Genomic DNA, 26,920 nt, shown 5'->3' with positions numbered 1-26,920 from the left:
GCGAACTAGGCGTGACCCGGAAATGTTTTCATCAATCGCGGAAGGCTAATGGCGAGAAAGGCGTAGAATCGGCAAGAAATATTTTTCTTTTGTTCGTTCTAATCATGTATACTCAGTGTATACACGTCATCTTAAGGTTTTTAGGTATTTGTGACGTCTCCTGACAGAGAAGTGAAGTGCGAAGTGGGCGGGGCCCAAAACGGTTTAATTAATCGTGGAAGGCTAACGAAGGAAATGGAATAGCTTTATGTTACAGCTCCCCAGCTGTCCTAATCTTGCCCGTGTGAAAGGGCTTTCTTGGAATTCCATCTTAACGTTCTGCCGTGTATTCAAAACAACCACAGACTGCACAGCGTGCCGCAACTAACATTAGCTAAGCTGTTAAATAAACTGGTGAAATGTGCGACTATATGGCACCTTGGTGTTCGGTCATCAGTCCTCTTCCGTCAGCAGCATGATTTCTGTGTACTAATTACCTGGCTAATCAGCAAACATGGAAAAACAAGTTCTTATTCTTTTAATTAAAGACGCCAATTCCGATGCGAAAACTGCTATTGCGTCTTAAAATATCCCATTCGGTTGTTTTCGGCATGCTATGCTCTGCGTCAATATTTTTCCGTTTGCGCGAACTTTGAGAAGGCGGCGAGCAATTACGTGTTCGTGGCGCCACGACAGTGTGGTCACAAAAGTGTTTGACGGTACTAACTCAGCTCATTGCCAGACTCGGCAACCGCCCGGTCATTACACAGTCTGCGACTGTCACGCGAAACACAGAGCTGGCGATCATCGGAACCCACCAGCGACAGCTTGGGACGTACTTCCAGGCGGTGGCCGATTCAGGGAATAAGTGGAGCTAGTTCTATCGAATATCTTTTCGGACAGTGGTGTGTGGTCGCTTAATCAAGCGGCACTTCTTGTATTGGGTGATTTAGCGGTGCATGCGATAGAAATGCCATAGCATTACGTCACACCTCTTTCAAGTCCAGGATCCATGATTTAAACCACGTTCACCACGTTGCAAAGAGTTGTTCAGGAACTCGCTCGACACACGGGCTGCTTCTTCGAGGAGCGAAGTGCAACTGACGGTATATATATATATATATATATATATATATGTATATATATATATATATATATATATATATATATATATATATATATATATATATATATATATATATATATATATATATATATATATATATATATATATATATATATATATATATATATATATATATATATGTTAGTACCACCGTGACCAGCTTTCCAAACTTCCCAAACGTCAGCCCCGCTCTGTTCAATCACAAACCAATTGTTTGCCTCTTCATGTCTCTCGTTTTGGGAAACATCACCAAAATTTAAAAATTGCGCAGGGCATAGCCTAACGAAAACAACTTAATGGGTTGTTTTCAGACACAATAAAACTTTAGAATCGGAATTGACGCATTTAATTTAAATATTAAAATCTTGTTTAATCGATATTCTCTAATTAGTCGGGTAAAAACACACTAAAAATTATACTGGTGGCGAAAGAAAACTCGTGACCAAACTTCGTTGGTCCCATGACCGTATATTTTTCATTTGTTTCGTCAGCTATAGGGCTAACGGGAACTGGAATGCTCCTTACTGTTGTAGCCATAGTCGGGGCAAGGTTTTGTTGCAACGTTGGAGGAATTAAGGCCCCATTCCGGTGCTATAGGGAGTTGGCAGTTATGTAATTGTGCAAAAAAAAGTAAATAAACATAGAAGATTAGATACATTTTTTTTTGGCCACGACTTTCTTCAGAAACAGTAGTCTGGCCCATGGCACCCTCATTTGCCCTAGCATGCTGACCAATGTAGTACTTATCATCATCCCGTCTGTAGATTGAGCGCGCTGCGCACAGTGTGCGTGTGCTTATCATTTGAACTTTTCGTGTCTGCATGTATGTGTACGTGCTTGTGGCGGCCACTGATGCTATATTTCGGGTAATGTGGCTATGCTACAAAGCAAGGCCGTTTATTTTTCTGGGAAATCTCTCACGAAAACTAGATTCCTGTGTCATATGACTTACATCGAAGAATGTTCCTCAAACGTACGAAAATATCTTGGTATCTTGAAACCGTCCCTGCAGAAAATGAGCTACTTATACGAATTTACGTTAAACGTGGTTCCACTCTATTCGATGTGCAGCATAATTGATCTTGTGAAGTGATCAACAGACTTACTCAAAGCGCTCGAACTGTAGTGAGTGTGCCTAAATAGAGAAAGAAATTACACGCAGAATCTCCTTTGGGGGTTATCTAAATGATGCGTAAGCATTTGCTATACTAATGACATGCTCTTTTGTCGTCATATGATCCTGTGTTTGGTATAATTGAAAGAAACACGGCGAAAGAATCGTGAAACCGATAAGCGCGGTTGCGACAACGAAATGTTAACTGAAACCAGTATGAGACGACGAAGAAGAGTCGAGTAGCAGCAATGTTCACAGATGTTATATGATGGTACGTTTGGACGCTGCCGCTTCTTCGTGGAAGATGAGCAGTGGCTGATGCGTGCCGTATGACGTGTTGTAATTGAACAGTGTCACGTTTGGTAGACCTCGTACGTAGACGTGGTTGATGACGCTGCCTCCTCTCGATGCGGACCATTATCAAGCTTGATCAACCGTACTCCGGCTGTGGCTGCGTGTAGCGCGGCAGCGCCGGCCTTGTTTTGAAAGTGATCAGCGATGGGGGCAGAGTGCACCGAGTGCTGATAGCTTCGTGTGAGCTCTGTTCTCGCCGCTTAGTTCGAGTTGATGCGAGAGGCAGCACGAAGGTCAATTCGCTGGCAGCCGGGGGCCCCATCTCGATAGCGATTGTCTTACGTGGTGGACGGACGGGTTTCCTCGTTGGGTAGGCATTGAGATACTTACGTATTAAAAAAAGAAAACAAGAAACAGAAAGATTATTCTGACGCAACAAAGGGCGCTCTCGATTCTTGTAGGAACGAGACCAAAGACGAAATGTGAGACGAGAACAGGCGCAGTATTCGTTTCTCTGATATGGTATATGCGCTATTCTTCTCTGGCTCTTCTCTCGCAGTACAGCCGTTGGACTCGCAACGAACCAACTATCCCGCAGCGGCGTTTTATCGCAGCGGATCTCTGTAGAGCCATACCCCATCCTCAGGATCTCGGTAAAGCCGCGTGTTGCCTTGAAACAAGGGAGTTATTCGAGGCAAATATTCAATAAAGAGTAATTCTTGTGAATGAACTTTTCTTCTCTTTCCGTGCAAGAAGAGAGAGAGAGCCACTAACTCTTACGCTTCGTTTTATTCAATCGCTATTTTTTTAGCCTTCTGGGATTTGGGCCCAGTTGTACTACTTGAAGCCCCGGGGAGAACTTTTCGCTGGGCGGCGCTGTTCGCGCCGCGCGCGCCACGGGCGAAATCAAACATTCCCGTGGCGGAAAGTGGGCCACGCGGGCCCTTTCATGCAGTACCAGGCGCTCGTATCTCGCTCGCACGAGGAACAGACGCGCGAAAAATGAATAAGGGCGTATGCATTAGAGAGCAAGACGGACGCATAACGCCGAGCGAAGGAATAATGAAATCATAACGGTGTACGCGCCTCGCGCGCGCGAGAAAGAAAAGTCGAAATTATTTGATACGGGAGGAACCCCCACCCACCGGTTCCCGCTCCTCCCGAAAGGGGGCGCGACGCGGCGCGTCTCGAGAGAAGAGTATGAAACAGTTTCTCGTTTATCTCTTCTTCCCCGCGTCGTGCATGCGTCGGCGAGGAGAGAGCGGCACCCCGAGTTGGGCCGCTTTCCCATTGGCCATTTGTTTCTCCTCGCGTTCGCTGTCAGATGCGCCACCTTGGAGTCTTTCTGATTGGTGCGTAGACAGCGCCCGCCGTCTACGATCGGGCTATACGCGGCTCTCGGCGGCGGGACCTCATAATATCGCCCTTTTATTAAAAAGAGGCGCCGTGGAAAAAAAAAAAAAACGAAAAGGACATACAGAGAGATGAAAAAAAGAAAGTCCGCTACGCTGTTTTCAATTATTCGCCAGCGAGATTTCTCATACGGACCCTTTCGGCGAGGTGCAGAAACGCCGCACAATATGCGCGGGTAGGGTCTCCTATCGTATACCAAGAGCTGGAAACACAGAATGTTGCAGGCGAGGAGTTCAAAGGAGAGGGACGTAAGAAAAAGGAACTTGAAAAGGAAACAAGCGAATGCGAGAGAGAAAGAGCAAAGCGACAGCGTGCCTTTCCCGGAAGAAAGTTTAAACTTTCATATCCTCCCCGGAGGAAACAGATGTCAGCCCGGAGCGCAGAGACGAGGGCGCTGGCGAGTCGCTCTTCCCTGCATCTCTTCGTGCGGCGCTGGCCGTGATTTTCATCCCGGCGGCGAAGTCATATGGAAATAATATTAGTAATAAAGCGCCGAGTGAAAAATTGATAACTTTTCTCGCACCATCTTCAGCCCGGCTCTTTTCATATCCGGAACGAGTTGTTTGCCTCTTCATGTCTTTCCTTTTTGGAACCATCATCACCGCGAGTATACCCGGCATTTCTTTCTTTTCTTCTCTTTCTTTTCTTTTCCATTTCTTGCTTTCAAGGCACCAGTAGCAGTATATCAAGCAGACGCTCATTCGACTCAACCTGCGAGCCGTTCTGCATGAAGTTGTTAATGTGAATATGGAAAAGTGCAGTGAGTCATCGACTGTCCCACATGCTCGCGAGAGAAGAGCATTCATGACAGGGCTTAAGGCTCGAACGCTCGCGTACTTGGCGCCGCTGGTGCGCCTGTCGGTGATATTGTCACTTTATAACACAGGTGCATGCTTAACTTGTCACTCGTGCATCCGTGGCCTGCTTAACTGCCCACGACGTGCTTTCTTGTTTTACGCCGTCTTAGTTGTTTTAAACTTCAATGGTAACTCCTATACGTTGCGGATATTCGGTAAAAGCAAAGAAGAGTAAAAAAGAGCAGCAAAAAATAGGAGCAGAAGAAAATATGCAGACCCAATGCACATGTTGGAATTTATGTGAGGCGAAGCTTTATTGAAACGTTTAAATAAATGCTATATCCAACTTACAGCGATAAGTACAGTTCTGTTTACGTTAATCCGGTGCAAAGTGTAACCTCAATAAATGCTTGTTTTTATGCACCCTAGAGGTTACAGCTTTATTATCATAATATTTTTTATGCAACACACCGTTTACAAGCTATGACAAAATTCAAACAAAGAAAGCTTCGGGCAACCAAAGCAAGCTTCGCCTTAAAATCGTGCTTAGGACAGTCGTGTAACTGTCACTGAAATTCGTTAGCCCGTGAAAGCAAGAATATCGACAAATGTCGCGAGCATTTTGGCATAGTGCTCCCACCAGATTGCGGCTGCTGCGGCTGGAAATCCGACGCGCATCCTCTTGCTTAGCAGCACAGTAGCACATTTGCCGAGTCACTGCGCCGGATCAATCTATTCTGCATATCCTTCCTATTGGTCCACAAATTGTTTACACGAGGTATAGCGGCACTGGAGATAAAGATCGTCATCTTAATGCTTGTTGATTGCTAGTTATGGTTTCATAGGACGCAGCTGTCAAATATATGAACTGGAGCGCTGTGTCTTCAGCATTATTTTGTCATATTGCTTCTAGCTCTTCAATCAAGATATTAAGCCTGTCAGTGAAACGAACTCATATTTACTGTAGCTGTCATATACTTCACATACCCGCCGTGGTTGCTTAGTGGCTATGGCGTTAGGCTGCTAAGCACGAGGTCGCGGGATTGAATCCCGGCCACGGTGGCCGCATTTCGATGGGGGCAAAACGCGATAACACCAGTGTACTTAGATTTTGTGCACGTTAAAGCACCTCAGGTGGTCGAAATTTCCGGAGTCCCCCCACTACGGCGTGCCTCATAATCAGAAAGTGGTTTTGGCACGTAAAATCCCCAATAATTTATTTTAATTTATACTTCGCATGGAAGGTCTGATATCCGCATGCTGCGCAAGAAAAGAAAACGTTCAGCAATTCCAGGTTTTTTGAAACTGTGCACCCACCCAAGCGACAAAAAGCACAGAAGAAATAACGGTTTAATTCTGCATATGGCAAAAACGGGTGTTTTGTTTTTTTCAGTGCCATAGGTATACACAGCGAGCACTGCCAAAAGTGTTCTTTCCGGAGTCACATACGCATATTCTATGTGTATACAAATGCTGCACTAACTTGTGTGCATGTGCCTTCGCATACTTGGAAATGTTGCCAAAATAGATTCAATCGAAAAATTAAAAAGAAAGAAAATTTTAAAAACAATCGTGATATTAAGACCCAGGTGGCTTATGTTAATAATTGAGATTCCCCTGCGTCGAATAGGCATGTTAAGAAAGACCCAACATTGAGCATCAGAGCCTCATTGCGTTTGCTAGTATCATCTGAATGGCCTTTTCGGGAGGCGTTTAACAGCAGCAGATTCTAATACACGTGCACGCACGCACAAAAACGAGACCAACGGGAAATGTTATTGGCTTGTCGAAACAAGCACGCCTATGTCTTTCCTTAACACAAACTTGGATAAGTCAAGCGTGGCGCCACGGCCGCATGCGGTCGTCGAGCCTCTCCTGCGCATTGCCCTCCGCTCGTTTACTCCGCATCGCAGATGACTCCCACTCGCGGTCAAGGAAAGTGCCCCAAGACCACTTGTCAGAGAGTACGGTCACGAGGCAACACCCAGTGTTGCTCTGGCCGGCAGAAGTAAAACGACCGACAAACAAAGAGAAAAAAAACGCCGCGAACCGGGTGCGCGCGCCCCGCGCTTCGGAACGGCGACCGCTGCGATGTCTCCTCATCTGCTCCTCGTCTTTCCCCCCGGAGAAAGGGAGAGGAAGGAAAAGATAGTTCCAGCAAAAGCCATCTGATCGACCATGTCCGAAATCTGTCCGTTCGATTTTTTCCCCGTCCATTAGCGACAAAATAGGCAGAGAAAGAGCATACGTCGCTCTGTGCCTGCCTAGGTGTGCGTTAACGCCGCTGTCCCCGCCCCCCTTTATTTTTTTCTCTCTGCGTGCCCCTTCTCTGCTAGGGCGCGGTAGCAGCCACAAGGATCATCAAGGCTCGTCGCCTGGTTTCCGAAAAACATTATGCAGAATTAAATCCCCATCTGGAGGTCATTTGCATGGCGCGCTCGCCAGGAGACATCATCCCAATGCCCGGCGAACACTTTGTTCTTCGCCAACCCGCGGCTTTCCGAAGACGTCGAGAACAAAGCCTGCACATCATTGCTGCGCTTCGTGCTTGCACGGCTGTCGTGGCGCCGTGCGAGCGAGTCGCACCGCCCTAAATAGAACAAGCGTCGTATACCAGTCAGTGGCGATCGATGGCTGCGACGCGAGATGTGTCTGTCGATGCCATCAGGACAGAAAGGCTGTTGGACGCTCTCGTGTTCCTTCTTTTCCCTCTTCCTTTCCCTTTATGTTCCTTCGTCCAGAGATCAAGAGTCGGGTTGAACGCAGAGGTTAGCTGGCCGTGATTTCGATGCTCGTTCGCCACCCTCGGCCCTTACACAAAACGGCTCCTCGACCCGGCCTGGCCAGCGCTGAGTCGAAAGAAAACGATCCGGGGCCATTAGAAAACGCTATATACGTCCTGGGAAATAAAACAGAGGTGGCTTTCTTTTTTAGGCATAATGGACTCTTGATTGCGAGCTCGGGTCCTAAGCCGGGGCTCCGAAGCCGGGTCATAAGGAGCAGCCGAACATCAGTACTGCCAGCAACGCCGCGCCTCGCGGCGCCTTATGCGAAATCGAAGATGGAGAGCTTAACAGCTGTGCCCCGCTGGCCCGCGGGGTCTCTCGGGGAGGCCTCGACGAGCCACGCCATCGGGCGGCCCCCTGCGAAGCTGCAGCGATCGGGTGGCGCGCGCGCCTGCACCATCGGGGCCCAATTAGGGCCGACGTTTACTGCTTGGCTCTAATTAACATCCTTTGTGAGCTGACCGTGAAGGTCGCCGATCATGTGAGCAATAGAGGTACAATGGCGCCATCTCGCCCATAGCTTTCAAATAGTCGGTCCCGTCGTTCATGGATCGCTTTTGCCGTTCGTCAGAAAACGATAGATAGGTGGATCTGGACACGCGTATTCACTAAAAAGTTCTTGCCCTAGAATATTTCTTAATAATAGATGCCACTAAATTCTGATATTGGACACATCAATAATTAAGGCAGCAAGCCAATGGCAAATAGCTCCTATGAACGAATATATTTGAGAATTGGGCGCCTGAAGGAGAGACAAGTGCGGACTTTACACTCGAAATAAACTAATTTCGAAATGAATTCGGCCATTCAGGGCGGGTGAATGCCATGGAGGTTCAGATATACAGCCATTCACTTCGGCTCTCTTGGGCCACGTGCCTAAAGACATCACCGCACTTAACGAAGGACTTAACATACTGCATCCAACGGCTTGTTACTGGTCCTTTCCAGGTTCTTTCAGCGCAAGGATTAAACGAAATTTTTCTTTTAGCAGATAATCCTCGAGGTTTGCGTGAGAAATAATCCGTTAGGGACACACAGCGATGATACCGATGTTATTTCCAAGCGAGAAAAGCACATGATCGATGAGTAAAGTTCACCCCCTTACCCTGGCTTTGGCAAACCTGCGCGAAGCTCGAGCCCTGACCTTTGGTTCGGCCAACCTGGGCTCTCTACCAAGCTGGGACATCTAGGGCTCAGTTTTCGTCTTTAGTCAGAGCAGCTAGGAAAATTGTATTGTTCCTCACGTTAGCCCTGCTGAATCGGGCTCGAGGCATTCTTTCTTGTAGTGTCTATTTCACTGGACTTGTAATTACGCTTCGGATCGTTTATACCGATTAGTGTGCCACGTTAGTGGTTTTAGAGTTTTGTGTCACATACTTTGCTGCCGCTGTATACGGGAAGTATCATAGTGAAGCAGCGTATCTGAAGTAGAGGGCAATCCACTTATTACTGTTTTTCTGCTTTTGGCGAGTTATCTATTGCGAGCTCACACAAGAAAGCCACATCAAAGAACACCGAGAACCGAACACAAATGCTTTGTAAGCATAATTATAAGATTTCATCATCGTTGTCATCGTCGTCGTCATCATCATATTATTCTACTTTTCAATTTGCAGTTACACTTCTGCGTAAATAAAGCTATGAAAATTCTGAGAATTGTCTATTAATGCGTGGTTTTGTATTTGTCTAGTTATGTTTACTTGCTTTTCCTAGCTTATGCGCGTCTACCAATGGCCTTTCCGCTGGCAAAGAATATGCTTAGGCTTTAGTAGACAATTGTTCAGTTTTCGCGCCGCATCCTTCAAGGGAGAGGGCATCGCCGCGATGTCATGTTACCCTCGCTATCGCTCTCGCAAGCCTGTGTTATGCGCGCGTTCCTTGTCCACGCAAGCTCTCGCCTGCGTTCTGTCTGCGCCTTGGCAAGGCCCAATGAAAACGCGCCAAGCTCCTCAGCGCGCTCGCTTGCCAGCGAGGTGTTCGTAACTCGAAGGACTTCAGCAGAGTTCACTTGGACATTGGGCCACCCCAAAATCTCGAGTTGGCCCACACCCAAACTTCAAGTTGGCCCACCCCCAAATTTAACTAGTTATAACCTCAAATTTCCGATTGGCCCAACCTCACATTTCAGTTGTGCCAGCCCCAAATTTCAAGTAGGCCCACCCTGAAATTGAAGTTGGCCCACATCCAAATTTCAAATGGGCCACCTTCCTCCCCCACACTTCCAGTTGACCCGCCCCTAAATTTAAGTTGGTCCACATGCAAATTTCAAGTTGTCCCACCCGCAAACTTGAGTTGGCCAACCCTCAAAATTCAGTTGACTCACCCCGAAATTTCAGGTTGGCCCAGCCCCTAATTTCAATTAGCCCACTCCCAAATTTCGGTGCGCCCACCCCGAGATTTCAACTTGGTCCACCCCCAAATTTCAGTTGGTTTCAATGAATAAAACAGCGTTTTGTTTAAAAAAGTAACTGGAACACCAGTGCATGCATTTCGTCAGTCACTTTGAAAATTAATATCTCGAAACTGGTGCAGTCCGGAGAATTCGTTCTAAGTGGACACGACTTGCGAAATCACCGGCTATAATTTGTAGATTGAAACAGTGGCTGCAATGTTAATAATTAGAATGGTAATTAACGTAATTATGTTAATTGTTTAATTACCTGTTTTGATTCCTCGTCGAAGTAATGGCCGCCTGATCGAGTAATTTAGATCAGGGATTAGAACTGTGCTGTCTGTCACAGGCAGTTTCTAAAGATTTGGTGCAGCAAAAGAAAAAAACACCCTGTATGAACAAGTGAGGAGAAACCGAGAGGTTAGATTTTTGTTAATCATGACCATATAAAGATAACAAACAATGAAGTCAGGGTAAGCATCAGGGAAATCAGCTGTTGTTGAAATTGAAATATAGAAAATAATGAAGGAAAAAGATGCGAAAGTGGACGAAAAGATAAGCTTCCGCCGGTTGGAGCCGAACCCGCAACCTCCGCATTACGCGTGCGATGCACTACCAACTGTGCTACGGCGACGGCTGCCAATCCGTCCACGAACTTCGGTATTTATGTTTACTAGATCTGGCTCTGAGAGAGTGAGTAAGCGCCAGTCAGAGCCATGGCGGGCGGATGTGGAATATCCTTTTTTGCCCGATGGTGACACGTAATACATGCCGAGGTTGTGGGCTCGGCTACCACCAGCGGCAAGTTAATTTTTCGTCTACTTTCATTTCCCGTTTCTCCGTCATTTTCTGTATTACAATTCCAACCACAGTTAATTTCCCCGATGTTTTCCTTGTCTTCATTGCCTGTTGGGTTTATATGGTTATGATTATATATAGCTCTTCAATGACGCGCAGGAGTTTCTTGCGGCTTGTACAGTCGCCCGCATGCTACTCTGCATGGAGGAGGAGATGAGGCACTGCAAAGCCTTGAGAGATAGTGAGCGAGATAGTGGAAGAAAACAAAAAGGTAAAAGGAAAAAGAAAAAGAAAGGGAGTTAACCAAGTGGCCCGATTTTTATTATTCATATTATAAGAAGCCAACAAACACTGACACCAAGCAGCACAAGTAATCCCCGATGTTGTCCTTGGTGTCAGTGTTTGTTGGCTTCTTATGATATGACTATATATATATCATGAAGCTTGTAAAGCCAGCTAATATACCGAATATAAGCAAACAACAAGCTTAAGGCCTGCCGTTGCCTAGAAGGACAAGGCATAGGACCTAATGTGTTTCTCAGTGTCACTAGTGCATGACTAATTTTGTCCATTTGGCTTTCATAAAAGGTGTTCTCTAATTTCTATATATAGGCCGGAGATTCGAACACGATGTGCTCAACCATATCTATAGCACCACAATTATATGTATGCACCTCTTCTACTTGAATACAAATACTACATTCACATTTGTTTAATTTCAACGGATTATCCGAACAGCGAGAATTTTCATTTTAAGCTCTGTCTGGCACAATGCTGCCCACTATACGTTAGAGCTGAGAACTACTGAATGAAACAGAGTACCGTTACGCACAGATAGTGATTTGTACACTCATGAGCGCATACATTCGAGAATATCAAACAACTTGTTCTTCCTCCTTTTGCTTTGAGCATTAAGAGCACTCTATTATTCCCGCCGGTACTTTCATTAGGCAGGGAGTTTCAGAAAATGCGTTCGAAATTCCTTAAACATAGGGAAGATGCGATAATTAAATTATTTCCTCTGGATTGCTTTTACCGTACTCATACACATATTAAGATTACTATGCCGATATGATTATGCAAATTAGACAAATTAATTGTTTTAATCGACAGAACCAGATTATTTGTTGATATTATATATAGCGGAAGACAGTTATCCGAGGAGTTCATAATCTTTTCCAGATAGCCGTATGGATAAAGTCGGCGCTGTAAACTTTTGCGGCGCGATTATTTCCGGCCGATTTCACCCAGGAAACCGAAACTCAACTGCCGAAAAGCGGAACTGTCACGCCCTTAGCAGGCGCCCACAAGTGAGGTGAGTGTTCACACCGCACCGTCAGCCGAACATGAAGCGAGTGAGGTCGCCCCTTGATAAGGGCACTCGCTTCATTCATAACGAATTTAGCACCACTAGTTTTCCGCTATGTCACGACGATTCCTTTGAGTGACTACCGGAGTAAATACGGAGGAATCAGTCGGCGATGAATTCGCCATTTATGTCTAGAACATGGCCCCTAGAATATAATGGTGGACATTTTAAAACTGAAGTCCGAAATCTTACACGAAAGCATAAGGGTCGCATATTAGAGGGCTGTTCACGCTGCTCGAGTACGCTATTCCTGTCATTTTTTGCAACTATATTGTGATAAAGAATTACTCCTTCAGCGGGGACGTTGCCGAGGAGGATAAAAATAACAATGCAACAAGCTTCACGAGATCGTGGCAGTTGCAACGTTCATCGTAGTTGTACACCAGCGGTGCATGTACGCCCGGTCTGCGAATGAACACTGAGTTATGACTATTTTTAGATCTCAAACCAAGACAAATGGCTGCCTCGGCAAAGCGAAACCGTGTTTACCACTCGTTCTCCTTAAGATCACGTTTTTTTTAACGAATATCCTTTTTTTGCCTCTTTCGGCCGTTTTCGTGGTTGGTCTGGTCGGACTTCGGCATGAAAAACGTACGTACGTACGTTCGTTCGTTCGTTCGTTCGTTCGTTCTCGTTCGTTCGTTCGTTCGTTCGTTCGTTCGTTCGTTCGTTCGTGCGTGCGTGCGTGCGTGCGTGCGTGCGTGCGTGCGTCCGTCCGTCCGTTCGTTCGTTCGTTCGTTCGTTCGTTCGTTCGTTCGTTCGCTCGTTCGTTCGTTCGTTCGTTCGTTCGTTCGTTCGTTCGTTCGTTCGCTCGTTCGTTCGTTCGTTCGTTCGTTCGTTCGTTCGTTCGTTCGTTCGTTCGTTCGTTCGTTCGTTCGTTCGTTCTGTACGCTTACATTGACAATCATCGTCGACGGTTTCTGCGCAGTCTTTTTATCTGTGTCTAGAAAATGCACTGCACACGGCTCGACTGTGGCACGGGCTGCACTGAGCCTCAGCCAAGGCATGAAGAGGGGAAATAGTGGGCTAACGAAGTAATCGTCAATGTACATCCATTTCGTAGGTAGGTTTGAATTTGAATGTATTGTGACGCGCGGCCAATATTGAGGACAATGGCGTCCATTTGTTTACAGAATACGTACTGCATAAATATACCGCTAATATGATTATTTAGACCCTCTGGGCGACGGGAAGGCGGCGACTAGAGCAACAATGCAGGTGAACATGGGAAACCGCAGAATGGAGCCTATTTCTTAACAAGGATACTTGTCTTCGTCCTTAGGAAGACAAGTCCACTGGTCGAAACATTGGCTCGAGGTAGAGGCTTCCCTTGTTTGGCCATTTTTGAGAGGGCGCACTGTGAAAGTTATTCAAAAAAAAAAAAAGCGGCAAGGCACAAAATTCACAAAATTTTTCGTTCGTTAAGAGGAAGCTTTAGCTCGGGCACAACTCCTGCGCGGCCTATTCAAATACATGTAAAACGCAAAAACACTTTTGTTAAATAACCCCTGGGCCGATTTTACTAACATTTGTTGCATTTGAGAGAGAAAGCTAAATACTAGCGACTGTTGGAAGCGGAATTTCCATTTAGGGCCTGAATCTTGCTGAAAAAATGTTTAAACATTCGTAAGTACGAAAAAAAATAAGAGCACGAAGCTTGCAAATTAATAGCTCTCCACCAAGAAAAGATGTCACGGTTCTGTAAATGGCATCCATTAGATCATTCAAAGTGGACAAATTCGATATGTCAATTTATATATCCCGTGAATTTGTTACAACGGTTCTGCAAAAGCTGTATTTACACATTACTAAAATTTTTTTTTAGATTCATGTGTAACATATCAGTTTTGTCTGCTTTAGATTTATTATGAGATGTTATTCAAAGAATTGTGATATCATGTTTCATTGCTGAGTTACGCAGTTGTAAACTTCATAGTTTCGTTTGCTGAACATTTTCGATCTTTGTCAATTTGTAGTAAAAAATTGACGACATAATTAAAAATTCGAGACCAACAGACACTAAATTTTAAGTTTTTCTTTTATATGCAGCACATATCGTCAATGGTGCAGCGGTTGCCGAGAAATACGAATTCTCCTTTTACATGTATTTAGATAGAAGCACCCGAGCTAAAGCTTCCTCTGAAGACCTGTCAAGCAATCGACTGACAATATACAGGGTGTTTCAGCGCACACTTTCAACAATCTTTAAGAGTTGCCTGCGGCAGCTATCACAATTCTAGTTCATGAGCTGGTCTACTCGAAGCGGCGCACAGTACTTGCACAAAAAATTGAGATGCAAAATCGGCTAATTCATAAAAATTCACTAATTAACTTTTTAACCAATTACATTATGGCCCATATTGCAATTCACACATTCTAGTCGTGGAGTTCGCAAGCCGCATTCACTTGGAACTGATCTTCAAGATGGCACCAGTTTCGAGATATTAATTCCTGAACTTTGCGGAGAAATGCATTAGCATTCCAGTTAATTTGTTAAAAACAACGTCGTTTCATGCACTGAAGCACACAAGTAACTCGAACGCCGATGCATTTCTCCGCAAAGTTCGGGAATTTATATCTCGAAACTGGTGTCGTCCTGAGAATTCGTTCCAAGAGGATCCACCTTGCGAAGTCCACTGCTAGAATTTGTAAATTGCAATATGGGTCATAAGATAAATTGCTCACAAGTTAATAAGGGAATTCTGGTTAATTAGTCGATTGTGCATTTCAATTTTTTGTGCATGTAGTGTCCGCCGCTTGGAGTAGACCGGTTCATAAATTAGAATTGAGCTATCTGCCAGAGGCAACCTTCAAAAAATTTTGAAATTATTCGCTGAAACACACACACACACACACACACACACACACACACACACACACACACACACACACACACACACACACACACACACACACACACATATATATATATATATATATATATATATATATATGTGTGTGTGTGTGTGTGTGTGTGTATATATATATATATATATATATATATATATATATATATATATATATATATATATATATATATATATATATATATATATATGTGTGTGTGTGTGTGTGTGTGTGTGTGTGTGTGTATTATGCAGACAGTCGTTGACACGCAAGAATGAATTGGATCATAAGAAATGACGCTGGTAGTTCGCTATAGCCGATGCATGGGTCAGTCGTATATGTGAGACTTTGGTTAATGACACGGAGTTCTTGTGAACGGAACACTTTTCAAGAACTGCTTGCCATTGTCCGGCTTCGTAGTTATCAGCTTGTTATAGCTATCGCGACCAGCGGGCGAACTCAACCTTTTTGCATTCAGCCAGCACCGCTCATCGCGCATACTCAACTTGTCAGGTTCTGTCGCCTCATCCGTTACATTGTGGGCGCATAAAAATCCACGCGCGTGTTAAAAAGAAAGGAAAAACGAAAAGAGGGACCAAAAAGAGGAGAGTCCGAGATCGTACACGTATAGTATACACGAGTAGACAGACGGTGCCTGTGTTTCATCACCTACACAATCGCGCAATTGAGTTATATGAATGGCTCAAACGTGACGTAATTTCTAAGCCCACCACACTGGAGCTGCAAAGCCTTTACGCAGCACAGCTCGCGTGATTTAATGGAAGCGCAGACGCGTCTCTTCGGTGCGCATTGCATGCCAGGGACGCGCGAGAGGATGACTGCGGTCGCATCGTCAAATGGCGGTGTTTACCGAAGGCCTGTAAACGGTGATTGCGTTTTTGTGGCTCGCCGTGTCCTGGCTCTCTTTAATCTGGGCGACAGCGGTAATCCGCACTTTACGATGGACAACAAGCACCAACGCCGTACCTGCCCCGCAGAAGAGAAGCTGAACCTCCTCGCAAACGCTTGCGCTTTCAGAAATCTGCGCGAACGAGCAGTATACATAGGGCGTTAGAGGACGTTTATTGTGCGCGAAATTGGCTATGCGGGTTCATTTATCAATCGAAGCAAGCTCATAAAATTATATTACTATTACCGTGGGTGTTTCGTATACCCGGCTGAACGGTTACTTGCCTATATACAGGGTGTTTCAGCGACGACTTTCAAAAAATTTTAAAAATTGGCTATGGCAGATAGCACAGTTCTAGTCCATGAGCTGGTCTACTCGAAGAGGCGGAGATTACTTGCACAACTGAAATGCGTAATCGACTAATTACCAAAAGTTTACTAATTAAATTTATAACTAATTACCTTATGGCACATATTGCAATTTACAAATTCTAGCGGATGAGACTGTAAGGCATATCCACTTGAAAATAATTGTGGGGATGACGCCATTTACGAGATATGTGCTGTCCAACTTGCGGTAAAAATGCTCTGTCGTTGCACTTACTTTCTCAACAAAACGTCGCCTTATGTATTGATAATAATATTTGGGGTTTTACGTGCCAAAACCACTTTCTGATTATGAGGCACGCCGTAGTGGACGACTCCGGAAATTTTGACCACCTGGGGTTCTTTAACGTGCACCTAAATCTAAGCACACGGGTGTTTTCGCATTTCGCCCCCATCGAAATGCAGCCACCGTGGCCGGGATTCGATCCCGCGACCTCGTGCTCAGCAGCCCAACACCATAGCCACTGAGCAACCACGGCGGGTCCTTATGTATTGAAGCACATAAACTAGAACGCCAATGCATTTCTCCGCAAAGTTAGGGAATCAATATCTCGAAATTGGTGTCGTCCTGAGAAGTCGTTCCAAGTGCATCCGCCTTGCGAGAGCTCCCCGGCTAGAATTTGCAAATTCCAATACGTGCAATAAGGTAATTAATTAAAAACTTAATTAGTGAAATTTTGTAAGCTACTCGATTATGGATTCCAATTTTTTTTTTCGTGCAAGTAATGCCCGCTTCTTCGAGTAGACCAGCTCATGGATTAGAATTGTGCTATCTATTCCAGGCAATTAAAAAAAAATGAAAGTGTTCGCTGAAACATCCGGTATATTGCACACACCAGGTCAAACGTTATATAGATGGGTGACGAGCAACCTAAACATATGCGGGAACACTGAAGGCGCAAGTCCGTTTGCGAGATTACGTTCGGGGAACCTGCAGCTTAATGCTAAAAATAAATGTATGCTCAGATAATAGTTTATCAGACATCCCTTGGTCAAACAAACACATATCAATAATGTCTTTCAAACTCTATTCCTTTCTACAGATGTCATATATCGGACCGCTTTACAAGTTTCGTATACATGTCCCATCCACATGTACGAAAATGTTGAAGAGGAAAGTGGGCAAGGTGCTGGAGAGCACGCACCTTTTTTAATTTCTAATTAATTTTTTTTAATTAGACACGTGTAGATGATGTCAATTAGATTATAGCCAAGCTCTCTCAGAGCCTCGCATGAATGTATTCTCGCAGACCCCGAAAAGCTTCGACGAGCTTCAGTAAGCTCGAAGGAGGTGAAGCCTCTTTGAAAGCGAGAGTCTCGTTTGGAGGATGAAGGAACATTTGCAAAATTCAGTAGTCTAGCGAAAAAAAAAATGATTATGATGTTGACTAAAGGAAGACGAAATGAGACCAATCCGCAAAGAAAGCGAGGAACAATATTCCAACCAAGAGAGTCAGTGAACCTATGGTTGTGGGCATATATCATCTTTGCGACGAGCATGCTGACTTCGTTCTTTAGAAACATGACTGAGAGCGCTGCAATGCAGGCTCAAATCGTGACATATTAAAAAAAAAGTATCCCGCGTGCTTTCTTCAGAGCCGGGTAAAAAGTACCCCGTAAAATATACCGCCATAAAACTAACTTCATTGGCTGTTTCTGAGCACGCCGTGCAGCTTTCTCGAGCATAATTTATGCCCTGAACCGAACATTGCAAAGTCCGTAAGCGATCCAAAGTAAAGAGGCATTTAAGCGGAGTACAGAAAAAAAAATCCAACTATGTCAAAACGACTGCGAACATTACGTCATTGGTCACATTCGCTACACAAATGAAACACTCTGTATATACCAATGATACGTAAAGTTCAATGCGCAATAACGATTTCTTGCTGGCCAAGTCAATCCTTTGACCCAGAAGCAACATTTCTCATTGATGAGAAGCGCTCCGAAAATAAAAGTCAATCGAGAAAATCGTCACTTTCGCTGCCTCACCAGAGAGGTCATTTCCACGAAGCACATGCTATACCCAGCAAAATTTCGCCGGCCAGAGAGCAAGCCCATCCTGAGTGGAAAACGACGTTCAGCCGCCTGTCCAGCACGGGAGAGAGGCCGAGCGCGGTCCACCGACGAGGTCCCGCTTTTCAACCCCCCCCCCCCCTTTTTTTTTTCCTGACCCTATACACCACATTCGCGTTGCGCTGCCGACCGGCTGCGTTCAAGGCGCCAAATCATGACGTCACCTTGCGGGCTCCCCTTTGTTTTCCGCGCTTCCTCTTTCCCGCCGCTCCTCATCCAAACTTACAGCGCGATGCCAGCGGGGAATTAATAATTCCACGGCGACGATTAAAGCCGCCCGGGTCCGCTATAAAAGGCGATTATGATAAATGAGCGCTCGCTCTGGCGCCTCTCGGAGTGGGCGCGCGGCGGCGGCAGCCGCGTCAGCTCGCGGCCTCCACCAGCCCCTCCTCCTCCACGCCTGCGCCTCTCGCCCTTCGAGAGACAACGCGGCCAATCCCAATGCATCCCGCTGTCGTGTCTATCTTCTTTTCCTCCCTTCTTCCCCGGCAGCAGCAGCACGCAGGCTTTCGTCAGAGCAACTGTCGGTGACTTTTTCTCTCCTTCCGTCTCCGCCAGAAGCTGTTCTTTTATCTTTCCTTTTTTTTTGTCTTTCCCATATTTATTTTTTTATTTTTGCCTCACTTCGCCCTCTTCCTTCATCTATCCCGTGCCAGCAGCCTACCTAGAGCCCATACCCACCCTCTTCGCGGTTTTGAAGCAAAACAACACGAGAAATGCAGACCGAATACGAGAGAGACGAAGGCGCGAAAGCCCGGTCCATATGTGCGCGCACTTGCATGCTGGGGTCTTGTAGCGCTTTAAAGCTGCTTCAGTAGCGCCCGGCTAATCCCAAACAGATTGAAAAATACGACACCCCGGGCGCGCGCCCTCCGTGCTGGCTTCCGAAACGACCTCCCCGGTTTCTTGTGTGCCTCGCTTTTGCTTCCTATGTCTTAGTCTCTCCTCTCCCTCGCGCTGTGCCATATTTTGGGCTTGATGGATTATTTCAATAGCATCATGCGATCGTGAGTACGCAAAGTCGCGCAACTGATTTCTTTTTTTTTTTTCAGAGAGTGAAGTAAAGTAAAATTAACAACAGGGTTTCATGGGCACTCAGAGGGAACTTTAAGTCATTAAATGTAAGTAAGCCCGGAGAAAATGGGGGTATGATCATGCCCGACGGATGTTTACAACTATTAATTTTACTCGATAAATGGTACGACGAAAACTAACTATGATGCTTATATGCCGGAGAGTATGCATAGCGCCTAAAATATTGCTCGACTTTGTAGTAAACAAGGTTGATTTTCCAGCGGATGAATAAACTAAAGCTATAGCACAGCTATATATAACTAACTGACGCGCCATTTATTTTCCTCGTACAATTTGTCTCACTGAACTAGTGTCTACTGCCGCACAGGGTCGCATTCCGTGATGATCCTCTATGTCTTTCTTATCAAGGGACGTAACACCCGAAGTCATTCTTTTCCTTCGATTCCATTCATTTAGTATCATTCGTTGGGCCGCGAGTGGGCCGATTCTTGCGATAAAGGAATTCCGGCGATAACGAGCCAATGACGCAGGGTAAAAAGAATAGAAAATGAAACAAACTGTTACAAAATACTGCCTCTGGCTGTCTTTCCTGTCAGATAATTAATCAGAAACGATGAGTGGAGTATAACGGGAATCTCGACGCACCCACGACACAAACACATGAACGCAAAATAGATATTCTCTGCTTCTCTTCTTTTCCCCTCACCTTCAGCGTTGCGAAATTTGAACGTATGCAATATAACCAGCCCAATGTCCTGCGTTGTTTATCCGTGAACATAGAATAACTAATAGACAAATAAACCACAACCAAGCGCCGGGCACATGGAGATGCACTTGAGGCTAGTGTGAAACAATGTTTAATACATTTTGTAAACAAAGGTAAATTGATACTTAAGAACGTAAAATAGTGCGCTTTTGCATGTGCCTTCCCATACACAATCCCATGCTGTTGCCAGAGAGCGAAAAGCGGACGTATCACGCATACGTATACATATCATACTTATACGGAACGTATGAGTATCAGGGCCCTCATTCACTCATTTTATCACATTGGAATGCACATGTCACATTGGAATGCGGCCTATTAGCGAATGCGGTCGGCCAATAGCAAACAGCTATTATATATACAAATGAAAAAACTTCGTGAACTTGTCCCCAGAGCTTTAGCGAGCTAAATCAATGGTATTGAAGGAATTGCTGCATATTTTCATATTTCGTACTTTGTTTGACACTGCCAAAAGCTTATTGTTTCCATTCACAGAAACGGGTTGCATCTAGCTTGTCCCCAATGTAAGCGTTGGATGCTTGTTCTTATTTGGTTCTTTAGCATTATGTTTAAGTCTACTTTTCATTTTTGCTTACCTTTGTTTTACCTTTGTTTGGCCTTTGTGATACGTTTGTGATAGCCGGCCTTTAATGTAGCCTACAGCTTTCGTCCTTAACCATCATATACTACGCAGGAACAAAAATAAGATCGAGCCCGATCATACATTCGCATCAGACACTGATACAGGCCGCCATAAGTCGTTGGAGATGCACTTCATTCCAGGCAGTCGGCACGTAGTCTATGAGGGAAGCAGAAGAAGAGGATGAAGAGGAAGAAAAAAGGAAACAACTTCTAAGCAAATCTTGGACGTGGAATTCGGAGCGCTTTACACTAAATGTATGTGAAAAACCAACGTAGCGCTACTTTATTGCTTTTGTGCCTATAGCGCTATGCTTTCCCTATAAGTGCGAAAAGGAACGTATTAACCAAGGGCCGATAGGCAAACTCAGATGAATAATAAAAAAAGAAATGCAGCGCCTGCGAAGTGGTTTATTTCTCTGTTTTCTGTGCCTTCTGCCTGTACCATTATATTTGCTTCCATCAGCTATCCACATCGTTCCGTCTAATATAGTGTACAAAATCCTCAACCCCTGCTTCCTTTGGCCTCTCCCGTTCAAGAACGACACTGCCCGTGTGGGCAGCGCAAAGGGGCTCGGGAAGATAGCTCGGAACGGATCGCTTTCTGCAGCACGGGCCTCGTGATGTACTGCGCGCGCACACCGCTGACAGCTCGCGGTGCAACCGTTAAGCCGCTGCGTGCCAACAATCGCGTCGTTATGCGCGTGCAGCATTCCGCGCATGCCGTCCTCGCGCACAAGCGCGCCGCCTTCTCTCCGCGTGGGGCCGTGGGGCGGCCAGCCCCGCGGCGCTCCCCATCGCGGCCGCGGCTGACTGAAAGAGCGCCTCGCCCCACGCGATACAGCGGCGGCGCGCCCACCGCTGCAGCCACAGGTGCGCGCACCGCTATCCTGCGCCGCCCCTTGCTGGCGATTCTTCCATTTCTCGCCGTCAAGCCGCGTTGGCCATAAATCCAGCGCTGGGCGCAAACCAAGCGCGAGCAATTGCAACGCGACGTTATAGGTGCCCAGGTAACAGGTTTCGGCGAGTGGGTCTTTTGGTGCGTCTTCTATATCCGAGTCCGAAGGTGGCTTCGTCAGTTTTGGGCTGCGGGTAGCCATATATAAACAGCAGTGCCCGCGATGGAAGTCTACGGCTCGCATCAGGAGGTAGCCGCGCGGTGTCAGTACGGCTTAAGCGACAAATTTTGCAGAGTGATTCAGAAACACAGGAAAAATACAGGGATTCTGTTCACACGGGACTCAAATTGCGCACGAAGGCGCGAGGTAACGCACGATAAGCGTGGAAATTTAAATGACAAACACACAGACAGCAGCAGGGATCCGTCGATATCGGCATAGTCTCTAGCCGCCATTATTCATGGGGCACACAACGTATATATATATATATATAAATATATATATATATATATATATATATATATATATATATATATATATATATATATATATATATATATATATATATATATATATATATGTATATATATATGTGTATATATAACGTGAAGCGCCGTATTAAGATTCGCAGTCCTTAACGTATCGTTAACATTGTATGCCCCCGCTTCAGTAAATATATATCAGCAACCCAACAAGTATCCCCAATTCCGGCATGCTTATTCGCGCAAAGATTATGATCTGAATTGTCGCGCAGGCATTATTTTGATGATTTTTTACTTTCTTTCTGTCTCTATAAACAGTGCCTCTGAATCAGTCTTTGTGCATCAAATACACATATTGCTTAAAGTCTTGCTTTTCTCGAAGGGGCTATGCAACACTTTAGTATGTTAGGCGTCTTCTTGCAAATCATGCAGTCCTTCGTAATATTTCACGGACAAAGTCCTACTAGACCACACAGATGGCGTTATAGCAAATATTTGGATCGGACTGCTGGTACGATCTGTTGGGAACTCGGCGCTGACGCCCGTGGTTGTACCTGGGTCGCAAGCCCCAAGGGTAGCGTTGGCCTGGCGGCCTGGGGTACAACTCGAAGCATCCGAAGGTCCCGGCAAAGCATGAGTCGACTGGTAACAACGAAACAACTTGTTTATTTTAACATCGCAAAGAGTTGGCGGTCAGGTTTGACCGAAGTAGAGAGACGGGAGAGCACTTCACTCAGCAGAAGAAATCGGAGCCCTCCTCTGGCGTCCGGGGGCAGCTGTTTTTATACTCTCGCAGTTGAGGGCAAGAAGGAACCCCTCAAAAGACGAGCACGTGAATGTACAATGGGCTAATGGTGACGCACACTGTCGTAGCGATGCCGTAGCACCATGTCGTGGCGCTGCGCACGATCTCGTAGCACCTGGTCGTGGCGCTGCGCAGCACACTGTCGTGGCGCTGCGCAGCATACTGTCGTGGCGCTGCGCAGCACACTGTCGTGGCGCTGCCGGTCGGACACAATGACTGTAACGAGAAGATGGTCCCTGCTTTGGCATCGCCTGTTTCGGGCACAATGACTGGAACGAGATCCCTGCTTTGGCATCGCCTGTTTCGGGCCCAATAACTGGAAGGAGATCCCTGCTTTGGCCTCGCCTGTTTCGGGCACAATGACTGGAACGAAATCCCTAGGCGGTCGCATCGCCGCAGACGCGCCTGGAAACACCTGGCGATGAGTGTTGCGGTGACGACGATCGGGCCAAAATGTCCGCCGCCCCGCCGCCGTCGCGCCGGCAAAACCACGTGTCGCAGGCGAAACGCAACAGACCGCCCCGCCGGGGAAAGGAGATCCCGATGGACAGGGGACTGCATCCGCTGTCCGGAGGGATGTCGCTCGATGATGCTCATAACCGAAGTCGGGCGTCCCTTGACGTTTCTTGAGCGCAGCGCACAGAGAAGGCCTCGTTCTCTCGTTCAGGTTCGCACGGGACACTGCAAAGTGACTTCGGGAGAGTTCACATTTTTGTTCTCGTTCCCGGCAAGCGTTAGAACTACGCTGAAAACTCAACCGCTCAGTCAGCAAGCACGGCACAACCCTCACTAAGCCCTGCCAGGCTCTTTCCCCTTTTTATACCACTGCCTAGTTCCTTACAGTAGTCTAGCATCACTCAGAACGCGTCCACAAATTGAAAAATTGCACTAGAAAGCATATCATCACTTTGAAACACTAAACAAAAGCAATATGTTAAAAAAAATCCTGCCTCAGGAAGAAAAACATCAGTAACAAACAATTTTGAGGCTGATTCCTACGTTAGGGGCTTCGACTTAAGCCATCGGCGTTACCGTTGAGACTCCCCTTTTTGTAACGCACCTCAAAGGAATATTGTTGTAAAGCGAGGCTCCAGCGCAGGAGGCGGCCATTTTTGGGAGAGATGGTCTGCAGCCATTGGAGAGGGCAGTGATCTGTCTCAATGATAAACCTCGAGCCGGCTAGATAGCATGACAATTTCTGAACGGCCCACACGAGACATGCACACTCTTTCTCGGTGGCGCTATACGCCTGCTCACGACTGGTCAGCTTACGACTAGCATACAGGACGGGGTGTTCTACTTCTCCATTTTCCCGTTGGCACAGTACAACGCCCATGCCTCGCTCACTAGCATCGCACTGAACAATGAACCCTTTTGTATAGTCTGGCGATCGTAGCACAGGCTGGCTTGTTAGGGCACTCTTTAGGGCGCTAAAAGCTCTTTCCTTTGTCTCGTCCCAGACGACTGTTTGAGGCTCTGTCTTTCTTAGAGCATCCGTCAGGGGAGCCGCGATATCAGAGTACCTAGGGATGTACCTCTGATAGTAGCCGGCGACACCTAAGAACGACCGAATATCGGTCTTTGTGCGCGGTTGCGGAAAGTCTCGCACAGCGGCCACTTTTATTTCAGAGGGGCGGCGACGACCCTGACCAATCACGTGACCGAGGTAGACAACCTCGGCCTGTGCTAACTGGCACTTAGGAGCCTTGACTGTCAAGCCTGCTTCGCGCAGGCGGGTTAGCACTGCCCGCAAGTGTGTCATATGCTCAGACCAGGATGCGGAGAATATCGCTACGTCGTCTAGATACGGTAAAGCGAATTCTTGCTGTCCCCGCAACACTTTATCCATGAGACTTGAAAAACAGTATGGCGCGTTCTTCAAACCAAAACTCAACACTTTAGGACGGAATGTTCCCATTGGTGAAATGAACGCCGCATACCTACTAGCCTCTTCTGTAAGTGGAACCTGCCAATAACCCCTGACAAGATCTAGGGTGGAAATAAACTGAGCGCTACTAACTTTCTCAAGGCGCTCCTCGATGTTAGGGATCGGATAAATTTGATCCTTAGTGATGGAATTAAGCCTGCGGTAGTCGACGCAAGGACGAGGTTCCTTGCCCGGTACCTCAACTAAAATCAAAGGGGAGGTATAATCACTCTCACCTGCCTCAATAACACCGAGCTGTAGCATTTTCTTTACCTCAGCCTCCATAATATCGCTCTGGCGGGGTGACACCCGATACGCCTTGGATCGTACTGGCTCTGTGGAGGTAAGTTCTATATCATGAGTAAGTACAGAAGTCCTACCAGGCCTCTCAGAGAACAGACCTTGAAACTCTTGTAATAGCTGGTGTAGTTCGGTTTTCTGCTCAGGCGACAGCGGTGCTTTACTGATAAGGTCACTAATGACTTGACCGGTGTCTTCCCTGTTCGTCACTGAGCCTAGTCCCGGAAGCTCGACCGGAAGCTCTTCAGGAACGTTTACCATCATGCACACCACTGCTTCCCGTTGTCTATAAGGTTTGAGCAGATTACAGTGGTAAACTTGCTGTGCTTTCCGCTTTCCTGGCAGACTTACCACGTAGTTAACGTCCGACAGTTTCTGAACAATTCGCGCTGGGCCCTCCCACTGCACGTCTAGTTTGTTGTTTAGCGATGTGCGCAATATCATGACCTCATCGCCAACCTCAAAACGACGGGCCCTGGCTGTCCGATCATAATAAACCTTGGCCCTCTGCTGGGCCTTTGTCATTGCTTCACCTGACAACTCCTGTGCCCTTCTTAAGCGTTCGAGGAGCTTAAGCACGTACTCCACCACGACTGGGTCGTCGCCCCTACCTTCCCATGATTCTCGAAGCATGCGAAGCGGAGATCGAAGCGAGCGACCGTACACCAGTTCAGCTGGCGAAAACCCCGTAGCCGCATGCGGCGCGGTCCTTAAAGCAAACATCACCCCAGGCAGACACAGCTCCCAGTCAGTTTGATGTTCAAAACACAAGGCTCTCAACACGCGCTTCATGACGGAGTGGAGCTTCTCAACGGAATTCGACTGTGGGTGGTACACTGAGCTGTGTAGCAGCTTTACCCCACACCTTTCGAGAAAAGTTGTCGTCAAAGCGCTAGTAAACACTGTGCCCTGATCTGATTGAATTTCTGCAGGAAAACCAACTCGCGCAAATATGGACAGTAGTGCATTAACTATCTCAACTGAGCTGAGTTCTTTAAGCGGCACTGCTTCAGGGAACTTTGTCGCTGGGCAGATCACAGTCAAAATGTGTCTGTACCCCGTGGCTGTTACCGGCAGAGGTCCCACTGTATCAATAACGAGCCGTCTAAAAGGCTCCGTAATGATAGGTACCAATTTCAACGGCGCCCTCGATTTGTCCCCTGGTTTGCCCACCCGCTGACAAGTGTCACATGTCCTCACGAAATGGTCTGCGTCCCGAAAACACCCTGGCCAATAGTACTCTTGCAAGAGACGGTCCTTAGTTTTCTTAACTCCTAGGTGTCCGGACCACGAACCCCCATGTGACAAGCGCAACAGATCCTGACGATAGCATTGAGGCACGACCAGCTGATCGAACTCCACTCCTCGGCGGTCTAGATACTTCCGGTACAGGACTCCACCTCTTTCCACAAAACGCGCAGTTTTCCTGGCGATACCTTCTTTGACATTGCAGCGCACGTTTTCCAGGCTGCCATCCTTTTTTTGCTCGGCTATCAAAGCCGTCCGGCTGACTTTTAGCAACCTATCAAGTCGGTCTGACGTAGGCGCGATGAGCAAATCAGTAGATAGCTCTTCTAACTTTCCCGCGTCGGGATTTTCCTCTCCAGTATCTGGCGCCTTCAACGCTACAGACTCAATTCTATTCTGTTCGGGCGTGCTCTGAATATCAGCTTGCTGCGCCTCTGACCCTTTTTCGTTGTTTGATAACGTCGGCCCCGCAACTACCGCCTTTGCAGCGAGCTCCCGAACCTTCGATCTGGTTAAGGCCTGAACACTAGCTTCA

This window comes from Dermacentor variabilis, chromosome 1 (assembly GCF_050947875.1).
Source record: "Dermacentor variabilis isolate Ectoservices chromosome 1, ASM5094787v1, whole genome shotgun sequence".
Taxonomy (NCBI): Eukaryota; Metazoa; Arthropoda; class Arachnida; order Ixodida; family Ixodidae; genus Dermacentor; species Dermacentor variabilis.
The sequence above is the reverse complement of the archived record's forward strand: the minus strand, read 5'-3'. Positions refer to the sequence as shown.